At 35.9% G+C, this 14517-nt stretch overlaps 2 protein-coding genes across 6 annotated transcripts in view; one reads left to right on the top strand and one right to left on the bottom strand.

The window, feature by feature from the left end:
• The window catches only part of LOC129723417 (uncharacterized), a 59735-nt gene extending 46655 nt beyond the window's left edge, over positions 1 to 13080 (bottom strand). Inside the window, exon 1 of one of the 3 annotated variants that reach the window (XM_055677624.1) lies at positions 12391 to 13080. The gene's annotated coding sequence lies outside the window, so the exon portion shown is untranslated. Of the gene's footprint in view, positions 1 to 8472; positions 8633 to 12390 lie in introns of those variants that run through there. The other 2 variants (XM_055677623.1, XM_055677622.1) reach the window with 2 other exon arrangements.
• Positions 1 to 14517, top strand: part of LOC129723416 (uncharacterized) — a 266536-nt gene that overhangs the window by 145910 nt on the left and 106109 nt on the right. The window lies entirely within an intron of this gene.

Here is a 14517-nt window from a genome sequence, read left to right as displayed (position 1 = left end):
TCTCCAGTCGACAAGGTTGCCATGGTAAGCTTAGAATTGTATTTCTCTTGTCATCTAGTGATCTGGAAACCCACTTTGATTTTATGAAATAAAGCCGAAATAAAAGAATTATAGACTTCATATAATAACACAAGCTCATGACATCGGCCATTCGAAGAGCATCAGACGACCATTCAACAACAAAACACTGATTGAAAAATTCATGCTAGTTTTAAGTTAGACTTAATTTCAGCTCGTAGTCGGCAGCGAGGATAAAAAATTTGCTTTTAGTTTTTAAGTCACCAGATATAATTGGCGCCGTTAAACATTAAATTGTATTTGTGCCGTGTCAAATAAATGATATATGAGGAAAAAAAATATAATAACACTGTTCCCAATAACATAAATACACGGCAGGAGCGAAGACGACATTGCATGAATCAACGCGTGTTAAATAACGTAAAATTGTTGTTGTAAAATTTTATTTGTTTCTTTTTTCTAAGTTTGTACAACTATCAATATTTAGCTTCTTACGTTTTGTACAGTCCCACTACAATCAAAAATATCTGTCATTTTTTATGTTCTGATGTGTACTTTCGATTAACAATTAACAGTAGTAGAGTTAAAAAAAAAAGAGTCGGCTACACATGTTTGAGCCACGCGCTCGAAGACTGACATAGACAATCTGGATATTGAATACATCAGGTTTCAATCCCTGAAAGTTGCTTTTTGGTTTGTAATAGTATATATTGCTGTTATTTTCATTTTCTACATTTATCTGTTTTTACGATTTAGTACAAAGGGTTGGGAGAAAAAACTGAAAAGGCTTGGGTTTGCCTGTGGACTGTAGAGCTCGTTATCGAGAATTATAGAAACATAGGATCTCTCTCGTAGTTCTGTATCGTTATCCAGAACCAATTCTGATTAGTTAACGCTCCTAAATGTTAGGTTCAGTTCCTAACCAAGTCCAGATAATTTTCGGGTTGGAAACGTTCTGGATGAGCCTTGGATCAATGTTATTGGAAAATCGTTTTTTTTTTTAATTTATTTTCAAATTATTGGTATTCTATTGAAGGGTTACTATGTCTGTATTAATAACCAGTACGTTATTAATTTGTCAACTGGTTACATTGTATGACTCTATATAATATCTTACTTAGATAAATCGACCAGCTCGAACCGATGTAGGGGTATGAGGTGGGACCATCATCATCATCATCATCAATTACAGGGGTTAGTCAAACTAAGTAGGATAGACAAAATGTTGATGAAATTTTAAATGCTGTAGTTTTGCCAAATCGACGAGGATGCCAGAGCAGCGGGTGTAAGGGGAGACTGGAGAGTAGCAGCCCAAGACCGAGTTTTGTGGAGACGTATTCTGGATTCGGCATAGGATCTTAATGATCTGTCGCCATAAAAGTAAAGTAAGTAAGTTTTGCCAAATATTATTCGATTTTATCAATTCGAACACCATTAAACTGGAAAACTTTTAAAATTTTAGTTGTACCCAGAATTATATATGTGACCAAGGTCTCTGGAATAAGGAAATATTTCTGAGTTCCGGTAGGCATGTCAAACCTGCTAGTTTTTGGATGAATTTGATAATGGGTTACCTGATAAAAATGCCTATTTACATTATTGGTAGTAGGGGACCCATTACCCATTACCAATTTCATCTAAAATTAGCAGAATTGACATGCCTACCGGAACTCAAGAATATTTCCTACATCCGGTGACCTTGGCCACATTTGTAATCAGAAAATGAAACTTTAAAAGTTTTCCAGTTCAATGGTGCTCAAATGATTAAAATCGAATAATATTTGGCAAAGCTACAGCATTTAAAATTTCATCAAAATTTTGCCTATCCTACTCATTTTGACTATCCCCTGTAGCTTAAGAAGATGTGAAGATGTGGTTTAGAAAAAAAATATTATTTACATAGCAAAAGACACAATTATGGCTCACTTTTGGCATTCAAGATGATTTAGTCCATAAAATCGTCAAAAATCATCACAAAAGTTATTTTAATGTTGAATAAACTTTTAGTAAGTTATTATATTCAGTCTTGATGCATTATCATGAAAAAGTAACAAAAATATCCAAAACATAGACGGACCAGCAATTGTGCACCGCAAAATGTAACATTTCTACAATTATGGGTCACTTCACTTTATGCACCGATCAAAATAATTGTTTTTAATGACAGTTTATAGGTACTTTAAATCATTTCAATCGTATGAATAATATTACAAATGACTTATAAAAATTCCACTATGTACTAATGAAAATTGTTCAGTTTTGTGAGAATAGACGTATTTACGTAAAAGTGACCCATAATCGTAGCTGACCCATAATTGTGGGGGCACTGTAGTTGTCATAGCAAAAATTCAAATTTTTAATTTTTTCATCTTTTTTATGCAACACAGTTAGTGTTAATTGTGCATAGGTGAAAATTTATTTCTCTCCGCCGGAATAGAGTTTTTTAGCGCCAGTTTGCGAAGACCACAGCAACTAGGTCTTGTTTTGAGGTTCTCCGATCGAATCGAATAAATGAATACCAACAAAGCTACGCGATACTTTTTTGAGTTTTTATTCTGCCAAAATGTGTCCTTTGAAGATTTAAATTACCAAGAAGTCAAACGCAGTTTAAAACCAGATAAACTGTATATTTCATCATCTGTTGATGTTTTAAACAGGAATTTTGTCCTTTTGGAAAGAAATATGAACTCTAAACAAAAAAAAAATGAGAAAATAACACAAAATTATATTAAAGCAAAAATCTCACTTTTGAAAAATGTGATTTTTTTACGAAAAGTACCACACCGATAAAACAAACGATTTTAGCTTTAAATATGTTTTTATCAGTCTTAGGCACACGGCTCAAGAAATACTTCCAAAGTAAGTGCTGTCCACATTCCACGTGGACAAAAAATCGTCATTTTAGACCCTGTGGACATTGACGAAACCCCCTCCCCTCTCCTTTTTGACTACGTGGACATTTTTTACAAAAAGAAACGAAAAACATTTGGTTCTGTGGTTTATTAAATGATTTAGCCCAAAAAAGTCAGCAAAAAATAAAAATCATAATTTTAGATTCAGCCCAAAACCTCCCAGATCAGAAAAGCCATAAATAAAAAGAATCCCATCCAAATTCAGCCTAAAAAGACTGAGAAACGCAAAGGGCAAAGCAGAAATTTAATCTAAATTTTCATTTAATTGATTCCGAAGTTGGAAGAGACTGAAAACAAAAATGGTGCCATCACTGGTATTCAGCGGGCTTTCAACCGAGATTTATCTGCTTTTGATTTTCATTTATCGCATCGAGTTTTACGTTCCAAATTTATTTCTCTGTTTCGTAGTGTTTTATATTAATAACCATTAGGACTAGTTATTTATGTCTGTTAGTGGTTGCAAATAAACAAATAAAAAAATGTAGAAAGAAAGCATACAAAAGCTTATGTAGGAAAACAATCATAAAATCCAAAAGATGTCGAATGGAAAATAATCTTGAAAATAACTTGGTGACTAAAAACATGTTGAGAGGAAAATGAAAAATCTAAAATCGTATCGAAGGTAAGAAAAAATTGAAAATGAAAAGGAGTTATCAAATTTCCTGTTCTAACCTATTCTAAACAAGAAGACAGTTCTAATTTTAGTCCAACAAGCGGAAATTACTTTTGAAACAGTTAAGATAAAATAAAAAACTAAGAACAAAGCAATAAAATTTACTTATCATTCACAAATGGAAGCCGATTGTCATTTCCAAAATTAAGTTAACTGAAAATATGATTGTAGAAACTTCGAAAAATATAGTTCAGCAGGTCGGACTCGAACCCACAACTTACAATCTCCGGTCAGATGTGTTTCCGTTAAACCACCGCAGAACGTCAAAGACGTAGTTCTAGAATCAGTTTAGTATCGCTTATCCAATTCTCGCACTTCGTACATTTACTCAGTAGAGACTATTATTTATAGCTAGCTATCGTTTCAACAGCCTCAGTGGAAGTTGGAATGACTTCTCAGTGTGAAAGATATAGTAGTTTCTACAATCATATTTTTAGTTAATTTAATATTCTATCTTCATTACAAAACAAAAAATGAAAAATATAAGTGTATGATTTCAAGTTTTGCTGAAAATAATCAAAAGCGTTCAAAAGAACAGAACAATTTTAATTTAGCTGAAGCGCTCCTAAAGCTAGAAAAACTCGGAGTAAAATGATCAAAAAGGTACCCTGAAATACCTGGCAGCACTTTAAAAATTTGCGCAAACAAAAAAAAAGAGCCAACGAAAAAAAAAAAATTAATCCTAGCGGTGAAATCGCCATTCCCTTTATAACTTATTATTTGTTTCAGATTTTCAGATTCAGATTTACACGAACACTTCAATTAAAAAAAAATAAATAGCCAAAAAGAAAATAAATAAAATTTATCCTAAAACGGCAGAGCAAAAATTTATTCCAAATTTAGCTTAAAGTGGTCCTAACGGGTGACTACTTAAAATTGGATTTTTTTGAGGCTCTGAACTAACACGCTCACGCGCAAATTTGGCAGGTGAATGCTTTTAGGGGTAACAAACATGTCTATAATAGTATGACATCCCTCACTTTTCCGGGAGGGGGGGGGGGTTTCCTATACATGAAACAAAAATTTCTGCTTACTTGAGAAATAATCAAGAAATGGAACCAAATTTGATATTTGAGGTTTTTGAGAGCTAGAAAAATTTGCATAGTGGTTCCACACCCCTCCCTCTTGTGAAAGAGTGGGCTCATGCAAATAAAAGTCAAATTTCTTCACAACTCAAGAACTAATGATATAAATGGAACCAAATTTCGCATGTTGAGGTTTTTGGGAGCAAAAAATATTTTCATGGTGGTTCGACACCCCTCCCACTTCTGGATGGGAGGGCTCTTATACAAATCATACACAAATTTCCATGGTGGTTTGACACTCCTCCGTACTATGGAAGGAAAGGGAGGCCTCCCATACAAATTAAACAGCTATTTTAACCAGGTTTTCCGGAAAACAGCTCAAAATGATCGGGTCGTTGTACAGGAGCCAAAACTCTACGCCAAAGCGCCATTTTTTAATTCTAGATGGAAACTTCCGGTTTCTAGTATTGGTGTTTCCGGAACCAGGATGACGCTCAGAGGCCAGAAAATGTCTCCAAATGCCATTTTCGAATTCAAGATGGCGACTTCCAGTTTATGGAAACAGCGGGAAGTAACCAAATACCACCCAAAATGGGTATTTCTGAAATCGTAATAATACACGAGAGCTTAAATCGACCACAGACATTATTTTGAATTGTAAGATGGTAACTCCCGGTTTATGGAAAACAGCCAAAAATGACCGATTTCCACCCGATATAAAATATCCGGATCTAGAATGATACACAGGAACTAAAATCGACCACAGACAAGCATTTTGACTCTAAGATGGCGACTTCCGGTTTCTGAAAAACAGTCACAAATGACCAAATAACACCCAATAAGGGAGTTTCTTTAATCAGAATGACGCTCAGAGGCCTGAAATTGTCTCCAAATGCCATTTTGAAATCCAAGATGGCGACTTCCGGTTTCTGGAAAATAGCCGAAAATGACCAAATACCACCCAATATGGGTGTTTTCGGAATCTGAATGACTCCCTGAAGCCAGGAATTGTGTCCAAAAGCCATTCTGGAATCCAAGATGGCCGTTCCGGTTTCTGAAAAACAGCGGAAAATGACCAAATACCACTCAATGTGGATATTTTCGAAATCATAATGATGCATTGGAGCCACAAATCGACCTCAGACACAGGAGTTTCTGAAAAACAGCCTAAAATGGCCGATTCTATTAAATATGAGTATCTATGGAACCAGAATTATGCACACAAGCTAAAAATCGATCAACGATATTGAATCGAAATATTGCGACTTCCGGTGTCTGACAAACAGTCGAAAATGACCAAATACCATTCAATATGAATGTTTTTGGAATCAGTATGGCGCCCAGAGGAAAAATTGATTTCACATGCCATTTTGAAGTCCAAAATGACGACTTTCGGTTTCTGGAAAACAGCCTATGATAACCAAATATCACCCAATATGAGTATCTCTGGAACCAGAATGGTACACAGTAGTTTAAATCGACCACAGACACCACTTTGAATCCTGAAATTGTGACTTCCGGTTCCTGGGAAACAGCCAAAAATGACCGAATACCACCCAATATGAATATATTCAGAAATGAGGTGATGTACAGAAGCCAAAAATTGTCATTCGTTGTCATTTCGAAAAAACCAATCATTTCAAACGATTTGTCTTTTGACTTTGATAATTTCCTATGGCCGATGCGTCGTACATTTGCGGACTATAAACACATCGCAAGAATCAATGAATTTTAAATGTTTAAAATTTTTTAATTTAACACAAAAATGGGCGGGACGAAGTTTGCCGGGTCAGCTAGCGGTCAATATTTTTTTTGTTCATAATGAATGTATCTTATTGAGAAATTTAACCACTTTTTTTGACAGCAGTAGAGGAAAATTTCAAATTTTTAGTTGTCACCCGTTATAAATGGATGAAATGGGTTCCAAATTCAGCTTACACTTTGCTGAATGTGCCTCAAAGGGTTACAACCAGAGAGGCCAGAACTATTTCGTTTTAAACCGTAGATTCTACGGATTTCCCCTGATTTCCCCTGATTTTCCCTGATTTCCCCTAATTTCCCCCTCTTTTCTACGGATTTCCAATATAACTGTTAATCCGTAGAAGTGAACAAATCCGTAGATATACGGATAAATCCGTAGATCTGGCAATCCTGATAACAACAAAATTTATGATAAAAGATTTCAAATTATTCTGAAAAACTAAAACAACCTTTGCTAACGAGACAAAACAAAAAAGAGGAATATATCCTATTCTACCTGATATTCTTAAGGTGTCCTTAACATGTCTGAAGAACCTTTCCAAAATAAAAACGAGAAGTTACGAATAAAATGGTTCCAAATCTACAAACCTACAATGGCTCTAAAAACAGAATATCTGTAGACTTTCTATTGAAAACCAATATAATTTTCGGAAGATTTCCTTTTTTTTGGAAAAAATGTCCTGTCCATGCAGACATTATCATTACCCACCTCTAAACCCCATGTGGACAAGCGTGATTATTTGCGTACCCTCCATGCTCTCTAAGTTGTCCACCTATAAATCAAATTCACTGATCGAATAAATGGCATAAAATGACATCTACCATACAACCAGTTATATCGCAACTAATGGTGCTTTAAATTCGGTTGTGCTACAGTCCACATAAGCATAGATGATGGTTATGAACTATAGTTATAACGGTAGAAATTAGTATTTTTCGAGTTTATGCAGTAGAATTAAATAGAAACTATTTAATAAGATGGCTACCAGACCTGTTCATCGCAACAGTTTTGAAGATTTAACTGGTCGACAAAAAGGAAAAATATGCGGCCCAGAGCTCAAAATAGTTGCCCTAGAAAAATTATAGCTTTTCAATCATTCCCGTGAATTTTGGAGCCTCTAGTGTATGCAGAATTACGTCATAGAGTGTCGTATAGTAATTGCTCGCCTGGCTCGTCGCTTTAACGTAATGTTTATGAGAAAACTTGTTTAATTCTCTGAAAAAGTTATCTGTTTTGGGGCACCAAAACATACAGGAATAGTTAAAAAGCTATAATCTGCTATTTTTTCCAGTTTGAACTCTAGGGCCAAACCTGTGTTTACCAGTGTTCTCAACAAGTGGAAGCCTGAGCTATTTTGCCCTACCAATGCGTTTCGCAGTGTAATCGCAAACAACTCACTACGTTAGGATTAATAATTGAGTAAACAACAAAATTCACATGTTTGTCCATCTGATACATAAACAATCCTACCTTCTCCTGCTAAGTTTGAAAAACTAAGTTGAACCACTGGAAACGCCTTTTCTATATATTTCAATTAATCGAAAGCATACTCAATGTATATATCACTAGTCACACCTTATATGAAGGAAAAGCTGTTCAAATTTATCTCATTTATCATTTCTGCTATGCTAAAAGAAGCTGCAACTGTTCTGAAAGTTATTTCAAATATCACGTGCACTCTAGTATAAAACGGTTCTGCTTAAAATGCACTTAACTCACTTCAACCGGCTGAAAGAAATAGAATGAGACCTCAGACTAAAGAACTATTCAAAACTTTTGATACCCGACTATGCAGTTTCTTCTAAATGCTGAAACTTTGGAAACGAGGTATTGACAACTCTTCTGGGAATCATTTTGAAACAACGTGATTAAAGCGAGGCATGACTCGCTTGCGAATAAAATACGTTTGATTTATTTAAATAGTTCGCACTAACTCTGTATGTGCTAAACTTGATCGTTCACCCAACTAGCACCGCGTTGAATGACTTATTTTCTCGTACGGATAAGATAAGATAAATAAAACACAATCAAACACAACAAATATGATTTGATAATTGAATAAACGTTGATCTTCGCACTTACGTGAACAAAGATTCTTCATCCGAAGTAATTCGCGTTGAGACTGAACAATTTAATAACACAAATCAGTTCTTATACAGAAGAAAAAGTATTAAACTGCACTTTATAATACTGACATAGTTCTACTCATAGTCGCACCTCACCCAACACTGTTTGTATTGGCCGTCTTTTACCTTCATCTTTACCCACGGGCAGCAGACTCTGCCAGTCACCGTAGGCCGGTTGGCCTCGAGCTTTTGCAGAAATAGTCGCCGCATGGTGACTGAAACTGGCAGATATGTCTGCTTTTACCTTCAATTTAGTGTATTGTGCCTTTATTCTCAGACGAACAGAGGCATCCAAACCTGCAGCCGACAGTCGGGTGACGTTTGTAACAATGGTCTCATCCGCAACAAAATAGACAGTTATACCGCAACTGTGCGCGTTCAATGCGTAAACTGCAATCCAACGGACAGGAACTTCGCTAATAAAGACGGACAAAAAGTGTGACCAGTGCAGTGTTTGGTGCTGGTAAACTAAATCTACTAAGGGCTATTGAAACGGTTGACTAAATGTCACATCACACTGGATTGCAACGCGTTTCACCTCACGCAAACATGAACGTTGTAGATATCTGAACTTTTTCTCTGTGCTTTCCGAGACTGAGTTTGGGGTTATGTATTTCGAGGGTTATATAACAGCAATTGTGTTGCACGATCAATGGGGGAGTCTTGGCTGGGATAAACTTCAACTAACGAAAGTGAACTGCACGCGATGGAGTCTAAGAAGAAGAGTTACTCGATTGGCTTCTGAAGTCTTTTCTAGCGCCACTTGCTTCGAGTTAAAAGCTGACTGTTGTCTTCATAAATGATTTATCTTCTGTTGGGTATCTCGTTATGTTGCGTTTGCTGTCTATTCTGGAAATCTGAGAAATATTCAACATACTCAATCATACGATACTGTACCACGAGGTTTTAATACTTTTTCGATTTAATTTCTAATTGATATAATTGTTTTACCACAGTATACTTATTTGTGATGCAATCAACAAGTCAAATTCTTACCATTCCTCGCATCCACATGAAACAAAACGCCGTGCGATGGAAAGCAAATTGGATGATTTATGCATCTGTGCCAAATGTGCACTCAATTGTAGAAGCACATTGCCACCCCGCCTGGTTTTCGCAATACCGAGTAATGTACGTATCCGTGCGATCTTAATATCGTCATTCCACCCTGGAACATTTTGGCTGACAGCTCGCTTTCAGTCATGAACAAATTTGTGTGCAACAAAAAAAAAGCCATTAATTTTCCTTCATTATTTGGCGAAACCTTAAATCCGCAAGAAATGTCAGTTCCATTTCCGTCCATCGCGGGTATTGCAAGCGAAGTTCGAAGCCAGACTTCATTCATCATTTTAGTTTGATTGCTGGATGCCGTGGATGAAATGAAACTTATACGTTGCAGACTAGTGCCAATTCTATCAGCCGTTGACGCCTCTTAGAGAATCGAACGTTAATTTTGATTTACGCCCTTTTGCTTATTTAATTTATTGCTAATATAACAAACGGTTAAATGTCAGTTTGAAGCAATGTTTTTTTTCTTCTTCCAAACAAATCTACACAAATTGGTTTAATGTGCGGAAACTGTTAAGATGTCAAAGTATCATCGTTAGCTTCTAAGCTCCTTTGTTACCCATCCATCCTCATTTTTTGGAATCAAGCTTACTCAGCTTGATTCGAAAAGTTAAATTGCATCGAGATTGTCACGGACAACTCTGTCAGCGTAAAAATGAATGATGATTGCTTGCGGTGCTGGTGACGACATCCGGAATTTGACAACGAATCAGCTAGGGTTTGCAATATTCCCGGGAATCGATTTCCCGGGAAACGGGAATAAAAAGTCACATTTCCCGGGAATTCCCGGAAACCGGGAACAGACAAATTTTTTAGCAAAATGAGACTTTTAATGAAGTTGATTAGTAAAAGGTAACGAAAAATTGTTTAAATTTAATTCTCAATTCGCATGAAAAACAAATGAAATACAAAACATATTCAAGTTAACATCAAAAATTCGTGATCGATTTTTGTAGCATATTTTTGCAGAAGAGAAAAATTAAAGGGCTTCATGTCGCTTCAGATCCGCTGACAATTTTCCGTTAAGCTCAAAAAATTTATTTCCTTCTGTAAAACTTTGCTCAAGTCTGCTGAATCACCGCTGATGCTCGATTTCTAGAATACTTTCAAATCACCGATTACAGCTTTTGCTACACTTAATTGAAAACTAGTGTCCAATTCTTTCAGTTTGTTGAAGAGAAAACTAAGTGTGAGGCAGGCATTGGACGCGGAAAATATTTGCTATATTCGTTACGGACTTTTTTAGCAAAATGTTTTTACACTACAGTAAATATTTACTGTTTACGTGAGCGGTGGTAAACCTATTCGCTATTTTTTTTCATTTAAATATATTTGCTATGCTATTGTGATTTTTATCAATAAACTGCGTTTTAAATCTAGTTTTCATTGACAGAACAACATTTCAAACCCTTCTGGAGTTTATATCATTATTGATTAGAACGTAAGATTTCGAGGAAGAATTTTGGTAAATTAACTACGTTATTTCGTTATTTCGCCGTTCGGTGGTTTTCTGTGACCGAGACAAACCGGAAGGAAACGATAGTATACTAAATAATCAGTTCAATACGAGTCAAAATAAGTCAGTCTTAGAGCATTTGAAGGCTTACTAATTAACATGCAAAGATGATTTTTACGTTGAAATACTATACTGACTTTAAGTTTTATGAAATGATTTATTTCAGGTCGCACCAGTTTGACGTATATAATTTTATTGCAATATTGCATAAGAAACTATAGTGAATCATATAAAATTTTTCGCAGAAGTCGGGAATCCCGGGATCCCGGGAATCAATATTTTTGTTCCCGGGATCCGGGAATCCCGGGAAAAGCTATTTCCCGGGAAATCGTTCCCGGGATTGCAAACCCTAGAATCAGCTGCTGTGCGGAAGGGTACACATAACATAATAACCTTTTTTTCGGATATCATTGTGGTTTAAATCGTCAGTTGTGGTGTGGTGTTATGTCGCGTTACTGCGTTGAACAATCAACATGGTCTGTAGCACAGATAAAAATATGGTTAAACTCCAATTACAGCAGCTAAGAAGCGCGTTATTAGCGAAAGTTGTGACAAGTGATCGGTTTTTTTCTGATAGGATGTTGAGATAGCTTTTAACGACACCGCACATATCATAATCTATTTAGAGCAATCATTTCCGATTCAGTTGTTCTCATAAATACCGATATATTATTTTCTGATATTAGTTGATTATTGATGTTCACGATTGCTCTCTCAAAAAGTACCGGAAAATATCTCATTCAAAAAAATTGATTTTTGTTTAATGAACTGAGGTTTAAGAGGATACAAAAATAATTGTAAAGTAGCTGAAATTTAAAGAGCTTGGGATAGCTGGAAGTAAAGAATGACCATTTATACACTTGCAATATTTATTATTGCTTTCGGTTATGCTGCTTGCTTTCATTTAAGCGAATGAACCTGATGTTTTCATTTTCTAAAACTGACCTATCTAGCTATTTCATCGAACAGGACGCAACAGAAAATAGTTTGCATAATTCGTTAAATTGAGTGCAAAGTATACGGCCTTGCAAAGGCAGCAAAATTTATTTGGCCAATCGATCTAAATAACTGTTGTTTGCATCGTCCACCTTCATTTTCTGCACGTTCGTGTTTTTCGGCTGTATTGAGTGCTAATCTGTGCATGTTTCATTCACAAGATTCAGTGAAATAAACTAACCACAGAGATTGTTTCCATTCAATTGAAAGGAGAACAGAAAAGAAAAAAAGTAGAAAATTGCACCACTGACAAACACATGAGCTCTAGAATAATATGGCTGGAGTGTTTCTTACATTTCAATGAACATTTTATATTTTCATTAACAGAACGTGTGAACTCACTCGACTTTTCGCTTCCGTTTTCCAGCGTATACTCGAGGCTACTGCAAGCTTTGTTTTTGCATTAGGTAGCGTTAGTACACTATTTCTCACTTGACGGCAATGAAGTTAATCCGAATCCGACTGCACTGCTATTAATAGTTGTTATTTAGCCATTTTTGCAACCGACCATCAGCAAATGCAAACTACTGAAGCTGCTCTTGGTACGTCGATCCACTTGCACTCCAAGCCAAAGGCGTCGTCGTCATCAAAATAGAAATACGCACACATACTAAAATTCCATTCCTGCCTTGACCGACATTCTTAATTCAGTTTGCACTGCGCCTAACTAACTAATTTGTGCTCTGTTTCGCGGTGGTGCTCTACGTTTCATTCACAAATCACTGGTTTTCGACGACGATTACGTCACAAAAGCGGCGTCGTCACCGACCGTCGTAGTGTCGTATTTTTACCTCTTCAAAGAGAAACATCAGAAAAAAGTTACCTCATCTAGACGGTAGTTTGGGAACCGGACAAGCGTGGCCAAGAACCGCGACCGTTGGGTTATAAATAAATTACCAAATATTTGACTCACTGCCATCCGTGATCTATGATGTTCGAAGCTGTCAATATGAATGAAAGTGAAATTTCATTAACGAAGTCGTAGTTGATTTGGGACAGCACGGAACGGATAACTACAGTCGTGGTGACTAGATGAATTTGGCTCAGCTGAAAAAAAAAAAAACCCAAGATGAAAGGAATGGCAGAGAGAATAATTTTCTGCAGGCAAAAAAAAAGTTTTCTTGGAATGTTGGAGTACTGTGTGACTGGGCTAATTATCTTTGATTGAAAGACAAGAGTACGTAGGAGTGTTTGCAACTGACCTTCGATTAAGCAATTGGGTTGGTGTTGCTGGTGCTTTTCTATATTGTATTGTGAGTATAGTAGAGGTTCTGCAAAATTAACGAGAACGGAATCGCATTTTAGAACAGAAAGCATGCTAATTATTTTTTTTTCTTTATTTTTTTCAGTGTTATGTTTTGTTAGTTTTTGTTAGTCTCATATGTAAACAGTTTTTGAAAAAAAGATAACTTTAAAGTCAAGAACAATCACGTCTTGACAATAATTCCAAGATTGAGGGTGTTTTGTAATTGTTGCTAGTGGCAGTTATACGGCATTAGCAACTCAATGCTTGAGAGTGTCAAATGTAGAGGTGCAGGTATGTATATAATTTATTCATCAGGTGCTTTTTGAAGGATTCTGTTCGAAGAACTCTGTTTGTTTGTCTGTGGATTGTATTAGATTCACCGCGGAGATAGCCTTGGAAAGACTATCAATTATTTTCAACAAGTAACAGTTGACGAAGTATTCTTTCATATCCCAGCTAACATTCGAACATAGGACAACTAGCTTAATAGACCAGCATCTCACCCAAGGTTAACGATTTATAGTTAATTTTTTGATACACACGTTCACTTCATCTAGGTTTAGATAACTATAGTCTTGGTTTTTTGTTCGAACTCGATAAAGTTATACGACAATAACAGCGAAGCAGAGTTAATTTCAATAGTGCGTCGTCTAACATAATTGTAATTACTGCTACAGAACCCCTGAGTTTTAGAGTTCAGGAAAAATAGATTTGAGAGCGTGCATCTATAAATAGCATAAAAAAAATTGTAAAAAAAAAACGAAGAAGCGTCAATTGTAATACAGATCAGAATGTTTTCCCTTTCAAATTATATTTTAACTAGCTGACCCGGCAAACTTCGTACCGCCTATTTTAGTGTTTAATTTAATAATTTTAAACATTTCAAATTCATTGATTCCTTGCGATTCGATTATATCGTTTAAAAATGACTGGTGTCATCGGAATGACAAAATCCTCGACTTTTGGCTTTTGTACATGACCTCTATTCCGGATATATATTGGGTGCATTTCAGTTGTTTTCGTTGTTTTCCAGAAACTGAAAGTGGTCATCTTCTAATTCAATATGGTGTCCAGGGTCAATGCTTGGCTTCTCTACATCATTTCGATTACGGACATATCCATATATAGTAGTATTCGGTTATTTTCGGCTGTTTCCCAGAAGTTGTCATTTTGCA

The sequence above is a fragment of the Wyeomyia smithii genome, chromosome 2 (assembly GCF_029784165.1).
Source record: "Wyeomyia smithii strain HCP4-BCI-WySm-NY-G18 chromosome 2, ASM2978416v1, whole genome shotgun sequence".
Taxonomy (NCBI): Eukaryota; Metazoa; Arthropoda; class Insecta; order Diptera; family Culicidae; genus Wyeomyia; species Wyeomyia smithii.
Note: the sequence above shows the minus strand (reverse complement) of the source record. Positions and strands in the feature narration are given on the sequence as shown.